We start from the raw sequence: 23,256 nt of genomic DNA, 5'->3' as shown, positions 1-23,256 counted from the left end.
CTCTGACCTCCTTCGCTTGTGCTCTCTATCAAAATAAATAAATAAACTTTAAAACATAATATACCACAGGCTCTTAATCCATCTCTGGAAGGACGCATGGACTACCTTCATAATTTGGCTACTGTGAAGAATGATGCAATAAACATCAGGGTGTATATCTTTTTAAATTAGTGTTTTCATATTCTTTGGAAAAATACCCAGTAGTGGAATTACTGGATCATCTGGTAATTGTATTTTTAATTTTCTGAGGAACCTCCGACTGTTTTCCACTGTGGCTGCACCCATTTGCATTCCCACTAACAGTGCACAGGCCTCCATTTCCTCCAAATCCACACCAAGACCTGTCGTTTCTTGTGTTTTGATTTTAGCCATTCGGACAAGTATGAAGTGATATCTCAGTGTGGTTTTGATTTGTATTTCTCTGATGTGAGTCATGCGGAGTTCTCAGTTTGTCCCCTATTCAGGATGATGTTAGCTGTGGGTTTTCATATATGACCTTTATTACGTTGAGGTGTGTTCCCTCTAAACCTACTTTATTGAGGGGTTTTACCGCAAATTTATATTGTACTTTGTCAAGTGCTTTTTTCTGCATCCATTGAAATGATCATATGGTTATTATCCTTTCTCTTATTGATGTTATGCATCATGTTGATTGATTTGCAAACACTGAACCACCCTTGCAACCCAGGAATAAATCCCACTTGATTGTGGTGAATCATTGTTTTCATAACACTGTTGAATTTGGTTTCTACAGGAGTGAGGGGAGGTCTGTGCTGCTCTGGGCAGCAGTGGTCTGGAGCTCCTGAGGTTGGGGCCATGACACCCACCTGCTCAGAGTCTGTCCCTGCACCAGTTGGCTGCACTGCCCTGCAGCCTAACCGTGCTTGGGATCCCGAACCGCAGGCTTTCCAGCTTCTCTGGGTTTCCCTGTGCCACCAGCCCTAGCCTGCTGAGGTCTTCTGGTGGTCTTGGTGTGTGTTCCCTCAGCCCTGGACTTAGGGGACTTCCGTGGTCACCTGCGAGGCTCACGTCCTGCTCCTGACTGGTAGTCTATTCTAGGCGTGGGGGGTAGCGGCCTAGGGCTTCCTTTGGACTGTACTTTTCTCCCTGGATTCTCGACTGCTCCGCTGAGCCCGGTGCCCATCGCCCACCTGGAGGTGGGCACGATTGCAGACATGGAACAGCTTGTCCCACTACTCTGAGCCCCGCTGTGACTTTTGCCTTTCTGCTGGGGAGCGCCACTGCTGCCTGGGGTTCACTGTGGTCGTTGGAGGGGCAGAGGCCTCAGTGAATGTTGTGGGGGCCCCATCATCCGTCAGACCGCCCAGGGTAGGAAGGGGTCTGTTGCCCTCAAAGCTCAAGCCGCTTCTCCAATCTCTTCACCTCTCATTGGGTCTCCCATGTCCCTCACCCCCTCCCTGACATTCTCCTTGTTTTCTTTCTCTGAACTGCTTCTGGGTCCCTCACCTTACCCTTCCTCACCCCTGCCAATTTCACTCCTCCCCATGGACCATTGCCTGCAAAGAAACTTCTGGCCTATTCCTTCTCCCTAACTTTCCTCCACTCTAATTTTCTGAGGGGGTATTTTGCCCAGAGCGTCTCCCTCCAACTGCCCTCCTGCCATCACTAAGGGGAGCACTGCGGCATGGGGTGCAGCTTCTTGGCCAGACTTGTCCCCTGTTTTGGTTCCCCTCCTCCTCCCTCCCCTCCATTGCAGGCAGCTGCTCTTGGCCATTCTCCATCCTGGGCCAGCACCCACACCCCCCTGTCCCCTCTCCTTCATCCCACCCTCACACTCTTGAGGCTTCCACTCTCCCTGTGGATTGGACTCTGTCTCCCTGGTCTCTCTGCACCCCTCCCCCATGGCCCCATGCCTGCTCACACCCCTTGCCCACATGCTGGGCCCTCACCCAGCTCTCCTCTCTTAGGAGCTCCTCCCATGGGGCCCTGCCATCCACACCCCTCCTCCTGGCTCTTGGCCCAAGTCCCCTCCTCTCCTGTCAGCCTCTGATTCAAGTTTGTTCTGAGACATTCAGTCCCCCTTCCCAGACCCTCAGCACTAGTCTCCCCTGCTGCCTCCTGCCTTCCCCTCTCCCCCACTGACCAGAGAACTTCTTGAGGTCCAGCTACCCAGATTCTTGGCCCTCACCCACTCCTTTGGTTCCTTGACCCCAGTGGACCCCACTCCTGACATCTGGTCTCCAAACTTGTTGTTTCTGCCAGGTGGTCAGCACCAGCCTTTCCACACAGCCAGCCTTCTCCCAGCTTGCCAATCCTGGACTGGAAGTCCTTCCTTGGAGGGACGACCCGCCCTCCTCCCAGAACCACGCCCACCATGCCGGTCCTTCCCCAAGGTGTGCACCGAGGTGTGTGGGGTCTATTTTCTCTTCCACTGACCCTCCTTTCTAATATAGACTACGTTGGGCTCGCTGCCCTCTCTCTCAGAGACCCTCTGATTGTCTCTCCCGAGGGACACTGGCAGGTCATCCCGGTCCCCACCTGGGGGCCTCACCCTGCCATGCTTCCACTCTGGGCTTAGGCCTACATCTTCCCCCCTTTTCCCCCAGGGCACTGGGCCACCCTAAACTCCCTTGTGGTCACAATCCACCCCACAAGCCCTCTGTGTCACTGCCCCCACCCTGCCTCTGGCTCCCAACTCATTCTTGAAGTGTCTTTACCACAGGAAGCAGCTCCTAACCCACCTGTGCACCATGCAGCTCTGGATCCCTCAGTCTTGCCCCTCCCCCCCCTCCCCCGCCCTTCCCTCCCTGCTGACAAGACCTCTCCTTCAGCATGGTCTTCCTGCCCCTCCCTTGCTCCCTGCAGGCCAATGTCTGCCCTTGACCTCCTACCCACACCACCTACAGGAGCCCATGCCTCCCTCTTCTGGCTCCTGTCCTCCACTCCACCCCCACTGCCATTCCTTCTTCCCTCTCCTTCAGGCCCCTTGCCTATCTTCCTGTACTGGAAAGCCTCCTTTCTGTCCCTTGTACATGTGCATTTTCTGCATCCTCAAGACTTCAAGCAGCTCAGGACAGCAGAGCTTTTCTGAGAAATATTTGATGAGCAGTTACTTCCAGGAGGCAGTTTCATTTGCAGTCTCCTCCTTGCCAGGATCCCTCAGTCTTCATTGTAACCTCACGGTGCTGTCCCAGGATGGATCTGTGTATCAGAGATTTTTCACTGAGGGACGCGTGGATGGTCAGGCCTTCCTGCAGATGACAGTGAGATAGACATGGCAGAGGCACAGGGACTGTGGGCAGAAGTCCTGGTACCTAAGACATGGGATACAGAGACCAAGGACTTGAGAGAGAGCAGGACGGGCCTCAGAATGACTCTGGCAGACCCCCTGGCCCTGTGGGTGCAGAAAGTAGGAGATAGTGGAGTGGGGGCAAGAGTGATGAGAGGCCTTTCCCAGGGAAGTTCACGACCAAGAGCAGAGACCTGTTCTCCTTCCAGTGGATTTACCTGGGAGTGGAGGTGAGGACTGAGCGTCTGTGGACTTCAGCCCAGAGGCGGCCATTACTCAGCACAGGGAAGACGTGGAGGAGAGGAGGGAGGGGCCCTTCTGGCTGGAGTCTGTCACTGGTGTGGGGAAGGCAGAGGAACACAGGATGGGATTTGTCACTGCTGGCTGGGGGCACACTCGTATTCACTCCAGGATATCTGGGGCTGGGAGATCCGAGAGGACAACAGGACCAGGGGCTTCAGTCATTTCCACTATGATGGGAGCTCTTTCCTCCCCTATGACCCGAAGACCCATGGATGGCCAGTTCCCTGGTCCTCAGCGCAGACCTTGGCTAAGGAAATCACGATGCAGATGGCTTTCAAACCAGGCTTCCTCAGCCTATGTGCAGGGAGAGCTTTGTGGAAGCCTGCAGAAATATCTAAAATCCTGGATGGACTTCTGGGCAGAACAGGTTCAACCCTGGTGCGGGGCCTTCCCCTCCCCCAGGCCCATTGACCTCCCCCCAACAACCCTGTCCAAGGCAATCTTCCCTGTCCTATGGGATGCACATATGTTCTGTTGGCCCCTGGTACCATGACCCACTTGTGCTGTTACAGCCTCTGGATAGAGACACCAAGCAGGTGGGGATGGAAATGCACCCCCCTAGTGTCAATAGTCCAGGAAGGCCATGGACCCTCTGACAGAAAACTGAACGAGGAAGGTGGGTGTCAGGCAGCAGAGGAAGCCACCAGCCTCCCCATCACAGAGAATTCCCTTATTGTCCCCTCAGCCCAGGAGTCCTCAGGGACAGTTTGTCCCCTCCCCTCACCCCAGCTGTACCCCAGGGAAGGTGAGTAGCTCCTGTTCACGTGCAGCCATGGCCAGTGAGCATCACATGATTGCATGTTCACCACCTGCCACTGTACTTTCCATGACAATGGCGAGTTTTCTTTTTTGTAGGTCCCTATCCTTAGTGCCTGTCACAGTACTGTGTTAGTCAGGGTGCTCAGAGAAACAGACACAATAAGATACGTGCATCAAGGAAGAGGTGGGTGTATTTTAAGGAACCGGCTCATGGGACTGGGGCGAGGCTGGAGGTCCAAAATGTGCAGGGCAGGCGGGCCGGCCGGGTGTGTGAGCAGAACTAATGTGGCAGACGTGATCCGAAGGCAGTTTGGACAACGATCTGTGTTGTATTTCTTCCTTGTGAGATTAGGAGAGTTTTCAATTTATCATTACCCTCATGCTGCACAACTTTTCCTTTGTTTTCAACGTCAGTCTGCCACAACTGTTGTGGAAATAATAGATACAGATTCAAGAACATAAATACAATACTAAGAATAAACAGAATGAAGTGACAAAGCTTCAGTGCCTTTTAACATTGTTTGAAATATACTAATCGTGAATCTTCTGGGTCTGAGAGGGAACAGGGAGCCATAGCACTAACAATGCATCACAACCTGTCGTGTCACAGAGCATCTGATACTGTACAAACCTTATAACGCTTGGGAATGGCTTCCAGACTGTGTACGATTTAGTTCAAAGAAAACACTGTTTGACATTTCTAAAATTAAAAAAAGATCTCTGCTATTTTTGTCAAAACTCACTGATGTCTTACTCTTGCTAACCATGTAAATATTATGTGCAAATCATGCTCCAAAGCTGTGTGAATGTGATTGTGCTAAGCGCTTGCTGTCAGTGCTCAGAATGCAATGAACAATTAGCAATAATCAGGAAGAAAAGTGTGAAGAACCTTATAGATGAACTTCACACAGTAAAGTCTTTGAAATAGAAAAACTTTGCATAATAGTCTTTACAGGTTTGGTAAGAGCAACCAACATGGGAAAAGTGCCATCAGAAGTCACACTATCTACTGTGCAGTGAAGCAGAGCATTTTACATGGTGAACGAAGGCTGTGACCGGACTGTGAGCAGCACATGTCCCTGTGGTCCCTGTCCCTGTGCTGCTGGCTGCAAACCGTGTGTCTGCCAGAATAAGACAAGTATTTGGACAACTCATAAATCAAGCAAAAAATCATTATCAGTGTCGTTTCAACTACGTCATGAGAATGTGTTTTCATCACTTCAATACTAAATTGAGGACGTGTAGGAAGGAGGGTTTTGTTGATCTGAGAATCCAGTGCATCAAAGGTAGTCATCAGTGCTCAAACAAGATGTGACACGGTTACACGTGTACCCATGGTGCCAGTGTAGCCACAAAGTTCAGGGTCTCACACAAAGTTTTAGAGAAATTTCTGGATATTCTAACTTGGTACTGCATAAGTCATGTATTCACTGATTTCAGGATGATACAGTGAAATGTGAATTCAAATAAATCACTTTAAATATTTACTTCAGGACACTTTGTATTCACACGTATTATATACAGTAAATGAACATCTGAGTTAGTTCCCAGAGAGGAGGGTGTGGGGGTTGGGACAGCGGGTGGGGGGGGGGGGCGGGAACACAGGCTCCAGTTAGGGAATGAAGAAGTGACTGAATAGAAGGCACAGCATGAGGAACAGTCACTGATACCGTAACAGGATGTGTCGGGGCAGCTACACCTGTGGTGGAGAGAGCACAATGTGTGAACTTGTCATACGTTACCTTGTACACCTGGAACCAATGTGACATTCTGTGTCAACTCTACTCAAATTTTAAAAACTATTTAAAATGACTCTATTTCAATTTTGGTAGCTTTTTGACTTTTTAAAAAGTGTTTATTTATTTTGAGAGAGAATCTTAAGCAGGCTCCATGCTCAGCACAGAGCCAGAATTGGGGCTCGATCCCACGACCCTGAGATCACGACACGACCGAAATCAAGAGTCCGATGCTTAAATGACTGAGTCACCCAGGTGACCCTCTTTGGGCATTATTTTAACGTTTACTTATTTTAAGACAGAGAGAGAGACAGAGTGCTAGCAGGCGAGGGGCAGAGAGAGAGGGAGACAGAGTCCAAAGCAAGCTCTAGATTCTGAGCTGTGAGCACAGAGCCCAAAGGGGGCTCGAACTCAGGAACAGCGAGATCATGACTTGAGCTGAAGTCAGACACTTAACCAACTGAGCCACCAACATTTTAAATGAAGTGAATGTGCATAACAAATTCTAATCTTGGGTATGAGAATTGATAAATAAAATGTATAATGATGGTATCTATCTTCCACAAAGTCAGCTATGAAAACAATAGGTAAATAAATAAACACTAAGAAGATTAAATACTATCTGAATATTTGGGTGGAAACCAGGACACTGGGCAGGTCTGGGCTCCTGCAGTGCTAAGATGGCAACAGCAGGTGGAAATAGTATCAAACCTGTTAGGGTCACTTTATAAGCATCCATGCAATTGGAGTAGGTAAAGGTTTGGAAGATAAACTTTTTTTCAGAGAGTTGGCGTTAATAACTTGTCTGTGAACAGTGAGGTCACTACTGTCTTTAGCCTTACCAGAGAGATTTGTTACTTATTACAGAAGCTGGATTAATCTGAGAAAGGAAGAAGTAATTAACTTACAAAATTAGTAACGGAATCAAAGGGGAAAACTAGATAATATTATGTTTCGAAAAAAGTAATAGGACATACCATTTGAAAGAAAAATCCCATATTAAGAGAAAGACAATTATTTAATAATATGTGATTTTACTTGTCATTTGAAAGAAATAAACACATTCAGAAGTTTTAAGTTTAATTTAATGAACCCTGATTATTTACCAAACTATATAGATTTTATTTATTAAATGAATAAAATTAATCTCACTTAATCAAATATGTCATTATAACAAATGACAGTTGTGCCTCAGTTAACTACAGAGATATTAAATATGTAAGAACTTCAGACAGTATTACAATGGAAAAAATATTTAATGTAATAGTTAAAGTGAGAGAGAATCTAGTACCGTGAGCAGCATAATGTTTATGTGCTGTTACATTAAAGACAATTCAATGGGAACACATTGAAAACTTTTTATGGGCTCACTTGTCCAACCAGGGCTCACAATGGCATATCACTTTGCTAATGACAACAGTATAAAAAAAATCTGTCCAAAATACTTTTATTTTTTTTAGTTATTTACTTATTTTGAGAGAGAGAGAGAGGGAGGGAGGTAGGAGAGAAGGAGAGACAGAATCCCAAGCAGGCTCCCTGCTGACAGCAGAGAGCCTTATGAAGGGCTCGAACCCTCTAACCATGATGAGACCATGACCTGAGCTGAAGTCAGACACTTAACCGACTGAGCCACCCAGGTGCCACCCCAAAATACTTTCAAATCTCAACAACTTTTTATAATAGTTTAAGAAATAAAATAGATTATAACTTACATCATTTGTGAGCAGTTTTCTAATACATGGTTTATTTAGAACATAGACACAGTATAACTTACATCTTTTTATTTATACATTGTATTATTGTACTGGTGCTCAAATGTTTTTCAATAATATCCTTGCCTAACATATAGTTTGCTGGCAGCATTGTTGACTCATTGAATATCTGACATAAGAAATAAATGGAGATGACAAGGTGGACACGCGAGACAACTCAGAGTGAAGAGATCAGGGAGTTCAGAGTTTGTAATCCGGAATGTTAGCGGGGACGTTTAGAACCAGAAAGAATACACACACGCAGGAACATAATAGCAGCAGTCCCCTGACTTTCTCGTGCTCACCTGCCCTGTGTTTGAACCCCGTTGACCCGTCCACATGGGCATCTCCATGCGATCACAAGACTCGGAACACAGCACAACGATACTTCTCTCTGAATTCACGAAGCCAGGTCCTTGTTGGTTTGCTTTGGTGGCCCCCGCTCACTGTGCTGTAGGGCTGCACACGTGTGGGCAGGATTCATGAAAATCTAAGTTCCCCCAGCAGCTCCCAATGGAGGGAAGGGTGGCTGGGGATTCCCGAGTAACTGACTAACAAGGGCTGACTCAGGGTTACCAGGACTAGCCAGAACCAGTTAGGAAAGGAATCACTTCCTGACTGTCTGTGGGGGGAAAAGAAACTTTCATCTTCGGGTGGCATAGTCTGGACGGGCTCCCACATAGGAAGGGAGAGTGAGGGCAGAGCACTCCCCCAAAGAGGGGCAGACAAGGGCGCCATCCAATCCCACAGCCCAGCTGTCCTGCAGTCCTTGCAGGAGCCCCCTGGCCCCCAGAATGTGCTCCTCGCCCTGTGGCCCCACCCTGCTTGAAAGAGGTGAGGAGGATGGTGGGGACAGGAGGAGAGGGCGCCTGGATGACCTGCCCCCAGGGCTCAGCATGCACACAGGCAACACCAATCACTCCCTGAACCTCTAACCCTCTAGGGAGCGAGGGGGTGGGGCATGTCTCCTGCAGTTCCCTGAGGACAGTTTAAAGTCTGAGCTGGAAGAGGACTGTTTGCTTGTGCTTTCGGGTCCCCATCTCTCCCGGGCTGCGCACTCTGTGGCAGCAGGTGGAGGATCCCAGACAAATGCCAGGATTTTCCTCCACCCTCCTCCCTCCCATCTTCACCGTGTGCTGTGTTTGGGATAATTCCCTGGTATGATGTTTGCAGGGGAAAGTGCAGATGGCAGTGGCTTGGATCTCGACCACGAATCTGCATGCAGCCCCTGAGGAGACAGAGGAGCATGGAGGGGACTGAACAGGTCATGTTGCTCAGTGCACTTGAGAAGGGAGAAAACCATGTGCATTTGTGGCCTCTCATCCCCATACACCTCCTCTTCGCTTTGCCCTCCAACCCTCCAGAGCAGAGCACTTTTAATGTTCTGTCCCATGGAGCTGGGGCAGGGCAGGGGTCAGGAGACAGTGGGCTTCTTGCACAGTTCCCTCTGTGGTTCCCAGTTAGAGCCACAGCCATCCTTCCATCCTGGCTCACAGCAGAATGCAGCAGACACAGGGCTGCTGTCCCATGAGGTAGAGGGACTGCAGCTGAGGGGCTGGCTTTTTTCCCATTTTAAAAATTCTTTCCTGTTGTTGCTGCAGGATGTTGTACATACAGAAACAGGAAATGGGAGAAGGAAAGAGTTGACTTGGGTTCTCAGAAGGCAGAGAGAAATGAACACAAAATAAGAAACCAACAAACAAGAATTTACATGTGTTACGGAGATAAAACCATTTATAACTCTGCAAAGTCAGTGCCATATTACTGTTACAGTGTCACTATGCAATGTGAGGACAGTGGGTAGAAGTGCAAGATGACAGAGCTGGTGGAACCCAAGCCTGTGACAGGCACCTCAGGGCTCCATCTCCCAGGGCAACTTCAGTGAGGGAGCGGCTCAGAGGGCCTGCCCTTGACCCCTCATGATGCCACAGGTCCCTTTACAACGAAAGCACCACAGAGTGGGACCCTTTCAGTGACAGAGGAGCACCACCTAATCCTACTACAGAAGCGCATTCCTGTGTTATGTCTGATTTGAAAACAAAAATAAAACAAACCTTGTGATGATGCCCAATTCTGTCTCCCTCAAGCTTCTATAGAAGTGGATGATTTCTGAGGCACCTGAATGTCTCAGTCCATAGAGCACATGACTCTTGATCTTGGGGCTGTGAATTCAAGCCCCACGCTGGATGTAGAGTTTACAGAAAAAAATACAATAATTTAGAAATGACCAATTTCTGGGGTGACTGGGTGTCTCATTCAGTTTAGCATCCAACTCTGGATTTCAGCTCCTGTCACGATCTCACAGTTTGAGAGATCGAGTCCCGTATCAGGCTCTGAGCCAACAGGAAGGAGTCAGCTTAGGATTCTCTCTCTCTCTCTCTCTCTCTCTCTCTCTCTCTCTTACTCTCTCTCTCTCAAAATAAATAAATAATCATTAGAAAGAACTGTTTAAGAAAAGAAATGACCACTTTCTGACCCCTATAAGTCAAAGATAATAAGTGTAAGCCTTCACATGACACCCTTCAAATACTTTAACTCATGTCACAGACAAGGTATATCACATCAATATAAAAACAAATAAACAAAAGTGGGCTGCTTTCAGTAGGAAGGTGGATGCAATTTTTCCAGCCCACCATTACTAGAAGCATGAGGTTCTCCCTAAGTCTTTTTGATGAGGCTGATTAATTGATTAACTCTGATGATACATATTTGGGGCCTGATCTCTGCTGGGCACTGAGGATAGAGCAGTGAGCAGGTAAAACAGGCTTGTGTGTTTATATATTAAATATTCGGCCTGAAGAGACAGTCATTTGGATTATGGAGCAGGGGCACCATCCTGGGAGCAGCTCAGGGCATCCTCCCTGAGCAGGTGACATTAACCTGAGCCCCCAGGATGAACAGGAGCTGACACGGGAGGAATGGCTCACTAGGAGAGCAGCTGGGGAGAAGTCCTGGCTGGTGGCCGGTGTGGCAGGCTCTCGGGTCTGACCAAGTGCAGGGAAGCTGCTGGCGGCTGCAGCCTGGAGCTGAGGAGTGCGAGCCTGGACCCGGCCCACCTGGATCCCTGGATGTCTTCCACCGGCCACTTAGCTTGGGACCCGAACAAGTTCCTCATCCAAGGACACATCAACCTCTTCCCCTGTACCACGGCTGATGCTCTAGGGATGAGGTGACACCTGTGAACTGCTCGGAACAGTGTCTGGCATTGGCTGATGCTCGAGTACTGTTTGCTTTCATGGCCGGAGGGAAACAAGGTGGAGGGAGGGGAGGCTGAGGACAGAGGCCGGGCCCTGGAGCCCTCCCTGCCTGGCGTGGGAAACACAGTGAGGGTGAAAGTCCATGTGGAGGAAGGCTACTCAGGTGCAGTGTAGGGAAGTGATGGAGAGGAGGAGAGGATATGTGGGGACTTGACAGGAGGCCACTGCGGGGGCCACACTAGTGGCACATGTCAGCCCTGTGTCTCCTAAACCACCCCTGTGCCATCTCTACTCCTTTTCACACTCCTCACTTCATCATCTTCCCATCACAGGTCAGCCTCAGGTGAGAATTATTGAGCACACCTTGGGCAGCAGTCATGGTGACCGGGCCAACTATATGGAACCTTTTGGAAGAGGTGACCTGTAGTGTCTACCTGGTGAACTGGAAGGACCCTGGGAGCATCTTTTGTGGACACAGCTTCTCCAGGCCCACATCACCACATGCTGTGTCATTCTCGGAGCCACCAAGGAGCCATGGGCTGTCCATCCTGAACAAAGCCATTTCAGGAGGGGACATCAGGCCCGACTGGACACTTGCCAGTGTGGTGTCAGCCTCCTAACCCTGGAGCCCAGGAGCGGGAATCCAGCACAGGAAGTTTTCTCACCAAACCCACCCACACCCCTCTGCCCAATGCACAGCAAAGCCAATGACTGAGACCCCAGGGTCAGCAAGGAAAGGGTTTATTTGAGCGGTAGCCTAATGAGAGGTAGGAGGCCAAGGCTAAATATCCTCCCTGAAGGGTAAGGAACAAGTTTTTTTTTTTTTTCTGTAATCATAAGGGATGAGATTATGTACATATTGATGGAAAGGGCGGGACACGTAACTATTGATGAGGAAAGATGGAGCGTGCGCATCAAACAACCATACGTGTCACATACAGCCTGTGTTCACGCTGGGGTGGAACCAGCTTCAGCAGGAGGATAAATGTAGCCCCTGATCTCCCGAGGTTGTCTTGGGACAAGGAGGGGGGCACGGGGCATGCTCTGAGAGCCGGTATAAAGGGGATGGGGTCTCTGGCTCATTATCTTGAAAAGAATGCAGGACCTCACTTTGTTCATAGACTGGAGCCACAGCACCTGACCTTGATCCCAGGCTCCTGCAGGGACAGGAATCTGAAAAGAAACCATAGCTGAGTGGGGAGAAACAGTCCTCTGAAAAATAAGCTCTAAATGTTCTGCTAGCTTCAACCTCATGAAAGCTGTGGGGCATGGATTCAGTTTGCTTCTGTGAGCAGCACAAGCAAGGGGCCTTATGCTCTTGCCAGAAGGATCCGCCATTCCTGCGTGTGGTTTGCAATATGTCACAGAGCTGAATGCCCCTCGGTGCTGAGGAGGGAGGCGGTGCCCGGCCTCAGGAGGTAGGGAAACCCTGTGCTCTCTTGTGCAACTTAGGACAGATCTTTGGACGCTTGCACAATCATTGACTTAGAACCAATTAAGGACATTTTCTGCTTTCGGTGTTTTTGGGCCCTACTCATGGGCTCTCAGGGAAGCTAGACTTTTAACACTTGCCAGGATCAGAATGACTTCCCCAAACTGGAAAGCATGGGCTCTACTTCTGCCCTGAGCACACATTGTGCCTCTGCTTCATTAGCAAGAACCTAAAAGACACATATCAAACTAAAAGAAGAGTACAATTCTTCCTAAGTTCTGCCCCCATATTTTGGAAGCCTGCAAACTTGCATGTACAGAAAGCACAATTGAAGTGTGTAATTTTCTGGAATGTCTTTCATTGTGATGGTGTCTGACTCTTTTCATAAAAGCACAAATACTCTGCACAAATATTCCTTCCTTCGAAGCACTATCTTCTTTGTGAGGATTGTGTATCCCAGGCAGCTGTCCTCACTATGGCTTGAATAAAACGCCCTTCCACTTTTTTAGAAATTCTGAAAGTTTTATTCATTTCGCATGGACAGAACATTACAGAAAATAAATTGTTCAATTCTAAACACAATAGTAATGCACCAGGGTTTCCCTTTCAAACCAAGGGCTGTCCTGTGCCCTTGCTGCCACCATGGAGTGAGGGTGTGACTGATCCAGGTTTCCTTGTGAGGAAGCCCTGTGGGTCTCACACCCAGCTATGCCTGTCAACTTCCATGCTCTCGGGCCAGAAAGGATCACTGGACCTCCGGCTACCTTATTCTGCTCTCTCTAGTTGTTAGTGAGGAGAGAGGCCATTTATCCGAGGCCCCTCACAGATGACAACAGTGCTGGTCTCTCAGGCTGGAGGAGCCTCTCACTCTCAGAGAGATGTCTGGGGTCATGGAACCACGGTCCCTTCCTTCCCTCCAGGAGGAAGTGGGTGCAGCTTCCAGCCCCCAGAACTGTGTCCCCAGCCCTTGAAAACAGACTTCCTGAAATCACAAGGAAGATGGACGTGCTGCCGAGTCTGGAGCATTTCAGAGTTCAGAAGGGAATTTGCTGTAGACGTTTGTTGTACCGTCTACCTTGTAAGAGAGCAGAGGTTATAACGTAGTGTCAGATTGTAGGTCATTGCCATTCAGGGGAAGGAAGAGAGCAAGTTCTATACTGGGAATGCAACTCACAGACATGTCATTTATGGGTATTAAAATGTGGGAAAATTATAGAGAAACTAAAGGAGCACTGTTTTCTACTCACATCACTTATGATCAATTCTTTTTGTCATGATAAAAACTGAATCTAGACAATTTCTATCATCTCTTCATGTTGCACAACTTGGACACAAAATCAGGATGAAACCCAATCAATATCCCTTCATTTGAAAGGTCTTTCTCTTTGTTGCAGTTCACTTGACAGCTTTTCAAGTGACCCAACAAACAACACACATCCGTCAAGTTCATGAACCTCTGAGGAAGACATGCCCTGAATGAGTTCACCTCATGGCGGGACTGGCTGAAGGTCAGACTTTGTGTCCCTTCTTCCTCTTTTAAATGAACTTGACTCCACGGTGAACAAATTGTCTTTCATTTCTTCTTCCAGAGTCCGTGTCAGCTGATTTGGAGCAGCACCGGGCATCTGGGACCCATCACAGCACCAGGAGGAAGCATCCAGGACAAGCCAAGTGAAGCCCATTGTGGCACCGAAGAGAGGGAGTTTACACTGTGTTAATGAGGAGGTGCTTTTCCTTCCCACTCTGTGTAAGAGAGACGGCCAGCTCCTTAGCATCTTCTCCTCCTCCCCACTTTGTGGAAGGTCCTTGGTGCTTGAACTGTCCACAGGCCTGGGAGACAGAAGCTTTCCTTAGGTACTAAGGATTCCTGAGAATCATGCTCAGGGTGTAGGGAGAGGGACTCGTGGTTCTTGCACCAAAGGCATCTTGGTTACTTCTCTGGAGTTTGATTAACTGGTTTTTGGGAAACCTTGTGAGAGATTAGAGATTTGGAAGATGTTGTCTCATTGAAACTGATTTAGCACATAACACCTCCTCCATTATTTTCCAGCCAGAACTTGAGGGACTCATACCTGACAGACTAACAAAGAAACACATGGGCACAATCAGATCATGGACATTTCAAAGTCTAGTAATGTGACCAAAGTCAAAGATGAACTGAAAAGAGATTATTTATTTATTTATTTATTTATTTATATGAGAGAGACAGAGTGAGAAAGAGGGACAGAGGAAAAGAGAGAAACTCAAGCAGCCTCCATGCTCAGCACAGAACCTGACTTGGGGCTCAATCCCACCAACCTGGGATTGTGACCTGAGCTGAAATTAAGAGACTCAGCCGAATGAGCCACTCAGGGGCCACGAATGGAGAATATATAGAGGTTTTGGGGAGATCACAGCAGTATTGAACTAAAACAGTCCCCTTCTTCTGTAGGAAATACATTCCTAGACCCATGGGGCTGCCTGTGATGATGGATAGTACCGGACCCTAAGTGTACTATGAGGTTTCCTGTAGGTTCCCACCCATGATCAAGTTTCATTTATGAATTGGGCACAGTAATAAATTAATAACAATAACTACAAAAAAAGAACAATCATAAGAGTATACTCTAGTGAAACTTATGCATAACTGCCCCCAACGAATCTGATGCACTGCACTCATCCTGCTTGTTGTGATGATGTGAGAGAAGAGGCCTGCATGAGGAGACGAGGGAGGTGAGTGAAGTCAGCATTGGGATGCAGTGTTAAGCTACTATTGACCTTCAACCTTATGTCAGAAGGAGGATCACGTGCTTCCAGGGTGCACTTGACCTGAGGAATAGATAGCACAGACAGCCACACCAGGGACAAGGAAGGACAGCTATCGTGACCCTTCTATGTGGCCAATGAGAGTGACGAGATTGTACCGGGAGACTCTGGAACCCAGGTCCATCCATGCACGATTGTACATCCTCCTCATGTTGATGTATCCAAGGAAGATTCTAGCACACAGAACTCATGACAAGGAAGCAGATACTCAGACAAAATCATTCACATGTTCAGTTCACACAGCCTGTAGGCTGTTTAGCCAGAACCCATCCAGGCTCCGGCTGTCCTTTGTTTGTGGAGTCTGCTCTCCCAGCCCACCCTGCTGCTTGTACAGCCCTCCAGTCTCACGCCTAGGCAACACATGGGTCCCCCAGATGCAGAGGATGCACCACAGCACCAGGCCTGGGGAGAGGGGACGTCCAGTGAGAGGGAGGGCCCAGTCTGTGCCCTCCCTCCTTGAGGGCCCACATCCACTGGCATTGTCCTGTGACAGAGTCATACAGATGAGGCACAGGACAGGGATTGAGAGCCATCTCCACATGACTCTTCAGCAGGGACCAGGCAGGAGCACAATAACGACACCCCAGGGAGCCCAGGGTGTATCTTTTCAAGAGGTCACCATGTTACTGTTCAGGACTCCTTCACAGGGAAAATAGTCCCATTCTTTATCTTCAGTGGACCAAGGATCAGCTGACCCTGTACCCTCACTGGACATGCTTCCCCACGGCATCTCATGACATCTGCTCAGAAGTGTGTTCATTACCAGAGCCACGTTGCACCCATACTGGGCATCCACGAGGAGACAAATCACATCAGGTGACTCTCAAGGAGAGCATGACATCTGTGTTGTCCACGTATCAGACGTCTCTGCCGCACTGGCTGCTGGGAGAAGACTCGGCGGGTGTGTTCCAGGTGCCTCACATCATCATCCCATCCACAGCCCACAGCCCAGCCCTGCCCAGACTTCCCACCACCTACAGCCCAGTCCTGAAGCTTCGAGTGCACGAGAACCTAGGTGCTTGTTGACAAGGCACCTTCCTGGGTGCATCTACCCACAGGGAACCAGACGTACCACCTCTAGGACAGATCTTGTGAATGTGCTTTTGAGCAGTGCCCCAGGTGCCCCAGGTGCTTGGAGATCACACCTTGATCCTGGAATTGTGCTTCTGACATTCCAGCACGTAAGCAAATTCTGTGAGGATCTTGTTAAAAATGCAGATCCTGATCCTGTAAGTGGGTGCTTGAGCTTGGCCCTCAAGAAATTGTGCCATGTCCACTTCCCAGGGAGGATTCCATACACTTTTCATACCCTGGTGATGGGAGAAGACCCCTTGTGAGATGAGAAATTCTCCATTTTTCTTTGGGGGATAACAATTGTTGCTCAGGAGGATCTGATGACACCGATGCACTTACAATCCAAGGGCTGATGCTCCTCAGAACTGGAGAGAAGCCTCCAGTGCAAACGCCCAGAGCTCAGGGAGGAATACAGGAATCTCCCTGATGAAGGCTACAAGCAGCCATCAGATGGGGAGAGTCATGGTCATTGCAGCTTCTGGGGACGATGGAGGACAAGGCAGAGCTTGTTTCAGATTTAACTCAACCACTTCCAAGGCCTCCATTCAAACTTTGCAGCCTTTTGGTGACTCAGTGCAGATATTGTAAGAAAACTCTCATATACAGAGCATATTTTTGCTAATACTATAGAAGCAGTGGATGAGAGGTGTTGTGGCAGTGTCCTTCTCTGTCACTATTGGTTATATGCAGTCAGCTTGTGCCCAGATCCCAGGCGTCCCCGTACTTCAGCTGGAGAAGTCTGAACACAGAACTGCAGGTGCCTGAATCCACCTTGTTCTCACAAGATCAGATCACGGGCTGGGACCTTTTCACCCCAAATCCTCTTTCAGGCGAGACTTCTCTGGTAATGACAGGAGGAGGGGGTGGAGTCAGTTTCTCCCCAGAAGACAATTACCAAAACTGAAGAAAAACATTAAAATAAATACTTGAAGTCCATGAAAAGTAAATGCAGGCAGGAAGAAACAAGAGAACTTTAATCTTGAATAACCACCACTACAATGGACGAGAACCACAAGTTCAGAGCTTTCTCCCCTCTGGCTGCTCCCCTCCCCACTGTAACTGCAGCCCAGTGGCTCACAGGGCAGATGACAGCAGTCACAGTGCCAAGAAGCTGAACATTTAAAGGGGAAATTTGAAAGTGAGGGAGCAACAGAGAGTTGAGATCTGAAATCTGAATAGAATCTCGGTCAAAATCCCTAGATGAGCACCACACTCTGCATGGCTTGGGGACACTCAGGGGACACTGCTGATAATGCAGGAGGCACCAGAGGGAGGTCTCGTTTTATTTTTCATTTTATTTTTTATAACAAGATATAGAAGTTTATCTAATAATTCCCATCATTTTCTTTTTTTTTAATATGAAATTTATTTTCAAATCGGTTTCCATACAATGCCCAGTGCTCATCCCAACAGGTGCCCTCCTCAATGCCCTTCACCCACTTTCCCCTGCCTCTGCCCCCCTGCCCCCCATCAACCCTCATTTGTTCTCAGTATTTAAGAATCTCTTATAAAGCATCCAACTCTTGATCTTGGGACCATGAGTTCAAGCCCCACATAGGGCACAGAGTTGACTTAAAAGATAAGACCATAATGGATGAAGGATGGTCAGACTTTGTGGCTGGGAGGACATTTAGAAGTTTGGGGGAAATACCAGGAACAAGACGACCACTGAAGAGGTAAGAACCAAACTCTGAGGAGAACCTGCACAAACCCTTGACTGACCCCAAACCACACAGCTGGAGGGAGGCTCACTCAAGACCCGGGATAAAATGCAGACCCTGCAGGTGGGAAAAACTGGGTATAGATAACACCAGTCAACAATGTTCACGTCATAGTGGGGTCCATGCTAGTGAAACACTTTTAGGAAAATCACAATCGTCAAAAAAAAAAAAAAAAAAGACAATAGATTTCAGATTTGCTAAAACTAAAATGCACAATCCACTTTTAAAGGACATATTTTATGGGGCACATGGGTGGCTCAGTCGGTTAGCGTCCGACTTCGGCTCAGGTCATGATCTCACGGTCTGTGAATTCGAGCCCCGTGTCAGGCTCTGTGCTGACAGGTCACAGCCTGTTTCAGATTCTGTGTCTCCCTCTCTCTGACCCTCCCCCGTTCATACTCTGTCTCTCTCTGTCTCAAAAATAAATAAACATTAAAAAAATTTAAAAAAATAAATAAAGGACATATTTTAAAGGACATGCAGAGAAACAGAAATGTGTGACTATGCAAAAATCAACACAAGCATGTTCCCTGTGTGACGATTCCCAGATGTTGCAATCCACACCAAACTTGGCCACGAGCATCAAAAAATGAATAAATATATGTTGAAAGAATTTAAGAAAATCGAGTTATCAAAGGGTGAGCAGAAAGGATATCTGAATGAAGAAGTAGAATGTACAGAGAAGACCAAATTGACATTCTAGAACTGAAAGGGGAAAAAATGCAATGACAGTTCAGTGGGTAAACTTCACAGAAGGCCTGGGAAGGCAGAGTAAAGAATCAATGAGGTTGAATATAAATCAATAGAAATTATCCAATCCAAAACATCAGAGAAAAAAGATTGAAGAGAAACTTATACAACCTCAGAAATCCACAGACAATAAAAAAAAGGCAAACAGATAATCAGACTCCAGAAACGGGAAGGAGGAAAAGGGCAGAAAAATATTTGAAGAAATCCCGTTTGAAAACTCCTCTAATTTAGTGCAAAAAGCTTGAGCATATAGATCTGAGAAGCTCGTCACTCACCAGAGAAGAGAAGCAAAAGAAAACCACACTGAGGCTCTTCCATTTCCACATGAGAGAATCAAAAAGAAGACAGGGGCACCTGGATGGCTTAGTCAGTTAGGCGTCTTGGCTCTTGATTTCGGCTCAGGTCATGATCTCTGGCTCGTGTGATGGAGCCCCGGTTGGATCTCCCTGCTTAGCATGAAGCCTATTTGGGATTCTCTCTCCCTGTCTTTTTGCCCCTCCCCTGCTCATGCACTCTCTCTCTCTCTCTTAAGATGAATATATATTTAAAAACAAAGCAAAAAAAACCCCCACAAAAAACAAAGACAAATCTTCAAAGTTGACAACACCTTCCACACAGGACGTGTGGTATTAAAATGTTCACAGGTTCACTGATACTCCCCCCATGAGAAGGTAGAACTAATTCTCCTCCTCTTGTGTGAAGACTGGACTCAGTGACTCACTTCTCATGGACAGAATAAGGGGGACGTGATAGTGTGTGACCTCAGAGATCAGGTCTCAAAGGGACTGTGGTTTTCTTCTCCTCCTTCTTCTCTTTCTTTCCCTCTCTCAGATCCTGGATTTGGAAGAAGGCAGGTGCCCTGTCAGAAAGATCCTCACTTGCGGACGGGCCCACGAGTGAGGAGCTGAGGCTTCCCCCTGAGAGCCCACGGACACTGAAGCTCCCTGCCAGCAGCCACATGTGGGAGCGTGACCTTGACCCTCCAGCCCATGTCACGCCTTCGCATCGCTGCGATTCTAGTTGCATCTTGGCTGCAACCTAATGAGACAGCTTAGCTGGAGCTGTCCTCATCCCCTGTCTTTACACTTTAACTATTATTATGTTTATATTATTTTATTATTATTGTTATTGCTGTAATGATGTCATACGAAGCTGCAGAATCATGTTATAATCTGTGGCATCGCAATGGATAATGATGCAGACCTTGGAAACTGGACATGGGTGCTGGCATCACAGACACTTTACACAAGGCAGGTGCTGAGGAGCAGGGCAGGGTGGAGGCGGAAGGACTGTGAGGTGAGAGTTTAGGAGGAAAAGATCAGCAGGAATACTGGAAATTTTCAAGGAAAGGGGCAGAGGCATAGAAAAGGAACAAAGTCCTCTGGAGCCCTACAGTCCTACTGGGGAGAAGCAAGCTGAAGATGTGACGCCCCTGTAGACACAGCCACATGTTGCACTGCGTGCTGATAACAAGACGTGAAATTTCAGGGCACCTGGGTGGCTAGGTTGGTTAAGCATCTGACTTCAGCTCAGGTCATGACCTCATGGTTTGTGAGTTTGAGCCTCAGTTCAGTCTCTGTGCTGACAGCATGGCGCCTGCTTCAGATTCTCTGTCTCCCTCTCTTTCCACCCCCCACTCTCTCCCTCTCAAAAAGAAAGATAGAAACATTAAAAAAAAAAACAATACGTGGACTTTCAGTATGAGGACACAGGCAGAACGTAAGTTGATGGAACAGCTGTGCCAGGCAAACTGTGACACGAGGAGGCTGATATGTTAACGTCAGGAGCAAAAGAGATTTGAAAAGAGAACACATTGCTGGAGATAAGGGAGACCCCTCGCGAGAAAGTAATAGAATGAGAAATGTCACAAGTGCAGACAGAAAGGAGACCAGTGGCCGCCCAGGGTGGGGGCTGGAAAGAGGACCAGATGCAAAGGGGCATCAGGAAACTCAGGAAAAAGGACCTGTTCTCTATCTTCCTCGTCGTACTAGTTCCATGAGTCTAAACCATTGGTGACATTCCTCTAACTGTTCATTCACACCTGGGACATTTTATCTCACCTGAAAACCTCAAGAAATAAAACAATAGTAGGGAGGAAATGGCACAGGAAAGATAAATTTAAACTATTAAATATAAGTGAGGAAGTAAGTTTTAGGTCAATGTATTATAGATAAATAGAAGCTAGGAGAATTCATTGCAAGCTCCCCGCCATGATCTCATTTTGAAGGAAGTCCTGCAGGCCACAAAGAAATGACACCAGATGTTAACTCATAAACAGAGTGGAGTAATTAACACCAGAAATGGTGTTATTCCGTATATGTACATTTTCTTCCTAACTTCTTTAAAAGACATACGACTGTTGCAAACACTAAGAGGTACATGATATTATCTGACTGACAATGTATGTTGGTGACACATGTAACAATACTAGCACTGAGAAGGCTAAGTGAAACTCTATCCCTGTATGTACTGGATGGAGTTCAATGTTGCCTTAAGTAGATTGTGAAAAGTGAAAGATGCAGGTTTCAATCCCTACAACTTCAATAAAAATTGATGGAAATAAGTATAGCTAAAGAGCCACCAGAAGAATCAAAGCATAAACAAAAACTGATTCCTTGAAACAAAGGAAGGTAGAAAAGAGGCACAAGAATGGAAAAGACATGACACACTTCAGAAACAAAGAGCAAAATGACAGACCCAAATCCTACCATGTCAGGAATCATATTCAATATAAACCAAGTAAAATTCCAATCAAAAGGTTGCCGTTATCCAACTGCATAAATATCAAGAGGACTATACACTGTGTAGAATAGAAACACTTGAACTACAAACCCAAAAATAAGTTAAAACTTAAAGGGTGAAGGAATGAATATCCCGTGGGAGTAAAAAGTATAAGAAGTCTGGACCGTTGCATTAACCTGAAGGAAAATAGGCTGTCACATAGGGAGCATCGCTAAACACAGAGAAGGCCATTCTATAAGGATAATAGGTCAGCATCACAGCAAGACAAAATAATGAATGGAGAAGACCCTCAGTACAGAGCTCTAAAACAGGTGACACATAAAGTGGAAAAAAGGAAAAGAAATGGAGAAATTAGCTATTATATTTGAAGATCAATACTCTTCTCTCATTAATAGAACAGGTAAGGATTAGAGGACTTCAGCCATTCCATGAGCCAAAATAGACCACAGACTGACCCTAATAAATGTAAGGCAGGAAAATATAGAGTACACTCTGTAACCATGGTGACACTAAATTAGTAACATGAGGATCTCGGGACAATCCCCAAATATTTGGAAATTAGATTTGGAAATTATAACACACATCAAGCCCCTGGGTCGTCATGGCTTAGAGAGGCAATCACAGGGAGGTCAGAATTGTCTGTACCTGAGTGACAATGTACAGAAATGACAATGTGAGGTCTGTAGATGCAACAGAAACAGAGGTAGTGATTTCAGTTTGCAGGGACAGGAAGCCAGGCCTGAAGGACCCAGACAGCAGTCTGGGTTTTGAGGGTGCACCAAGACCCTGTTTTGAGGGTGCACCAAGGGGAGGAAGAGGCAACACACCAGGGTCCTTCTCTCTCCAGCCGGGGGTAGGGGCCACCTTCCAGGTTCCAAATGTGGGGGTCTGACTCCCTGGCACAGGGGCTTCCCCCCTGTCAATCTTGGGCATGGTGTTGAGATTCCTGGGTCCTGCAGGCCTGGGGAGGAGGGAGGGGACACATTTGGGTCCTGGGGGAAATGGTAGTCAGAATCCTGGGCCTGACTCATGGCTTATGTCCTTGTAGTCCCTGCAGTGTCCAGCCTCCACCCCACATCCTGTCTCTGAACTCCAGGAGCGCAGTCTACATGGCCCCAGCTGCTGGGCACCTCCCTGTTGGAGGCCCGGGGGCAGCTCCTCCTGGAGGAGTGGTTCCTGTGTTCACAAAGAGAGAATGTCTCCAGGTGACACAGGGGTGGATGGCAGGTGGCTGTGAAATCTTAGCCCAGGGAGTGGGATCTGGAAACTCTAGTATTAGAACCAGGTCCCTTCAGGGTGCACAGACCTTGCTGTCCCTCCTCTCAGTTCTTGCCTCTCCCTGCCTCCCCAGCAAAAGGGGTTTTGCTCTGGAAGAAAGGGAGCCCCTTAGCTACGTCCCCTCTCTCTTTTTCCCCTTCATTCCAGGATGTTGTAAGTATGCAAAAATGCCTAAACCTGAGTACAGTTTCCTGACCAATTACAGAGCTGACTCCTGTGTAATGACCATCAGGTGCAAAACAGAGCCCTCTACATGGGCCCCACCCAGATGCCCTGTGCCTCTTCCAGACAGAACCCATCCTCCCCCTAAGGGGAGGGTCCCTAAGATGACCATTCCCCTGACCTCTGGTCCCTGGTTCCTCCTTCTGCACTCTTGTTGGCCTACATCCCCTAATGTCACAATTTCCTACCTCTGCTCACTTCTCCAAGAGCCTCCCCAGGTTCCAGGTCATTACCCA

At 47.7% G+C, this 23,256-nt stretch overlaps 2 protein-coding genes, 2 long non-coding RNA genes and 1 pseudogene across 7 annotated transcripts in view; 1 reads left to right on the top strand and 4 right to left on the bottom strand.

Moving 5' to 3' along the window:
- Nucleotides 1-23,256, bottom strand: part of LOC128777755 (class I histocompatibility antigen, Gogo-B*0103 alpha chain-like) — a 345,882-nt gene that overhangs the window by 173,846 nt on the left and 148,780 nt on the right. The window lies entirely within an intron of this gene.
- The window catches only part of LOC109261320 (DLA class I histocompatibility antigen, A9/A9 alpha chain-like), a 144,029-nt gene that overhangs the window by 17,818 nt on the left and 102,955 nt on the right, over nucleotides 1-23,256 (top strand). The window lies entirely within an intron of this gene.
- LOC109261985 (DLA class I histocompatibility antigen, A9/A9 alpha chain-like) overlaps nucleotides 1-23,256 on the bottom strand; it is a 288,568-nt pseudogene that overhangs the window by 173,846 nt on the left and 91,466 nt on the right.
- LOC128777761 (uncharacterized) overlaps nucleotides 1-23,256 on the bottom strand; it is a 114,729-nt gene that overhangs the window by 68,777 nt on the left and 22,696 nt on the right. The window lies entirely within an intron of this gene.
- Nucleotides 1-23,256, bottom strand: part of LOC128777757 (uncharacterized) — a 59,016-nt gene that overhangs the window by 18,346 nt on the left and 17,414 nt on the right. The window lies entirely within an intron of this gene.

The sequence above is a fragment of the Panthera pardus genome, unplaced genomic scaffold, assembly GCF_024362965.1.
Source record: "Panthera pardus isolate Hobbes unplaced genomic scaffold, ASM2436296v1 HiC_scaffold_17, whole genome shotgun sequence".
Classification (NCBI taxonomy): Eukaryota; Metazoa; Chordata; class Mammalia; order Carnivora; family Felidae; genus Panthera; species Panthera pardus.
Note: the sequence above shows the minus strand (reverse complement) of the source record. Positions and strands in the feature narration are given on the sequence as shown.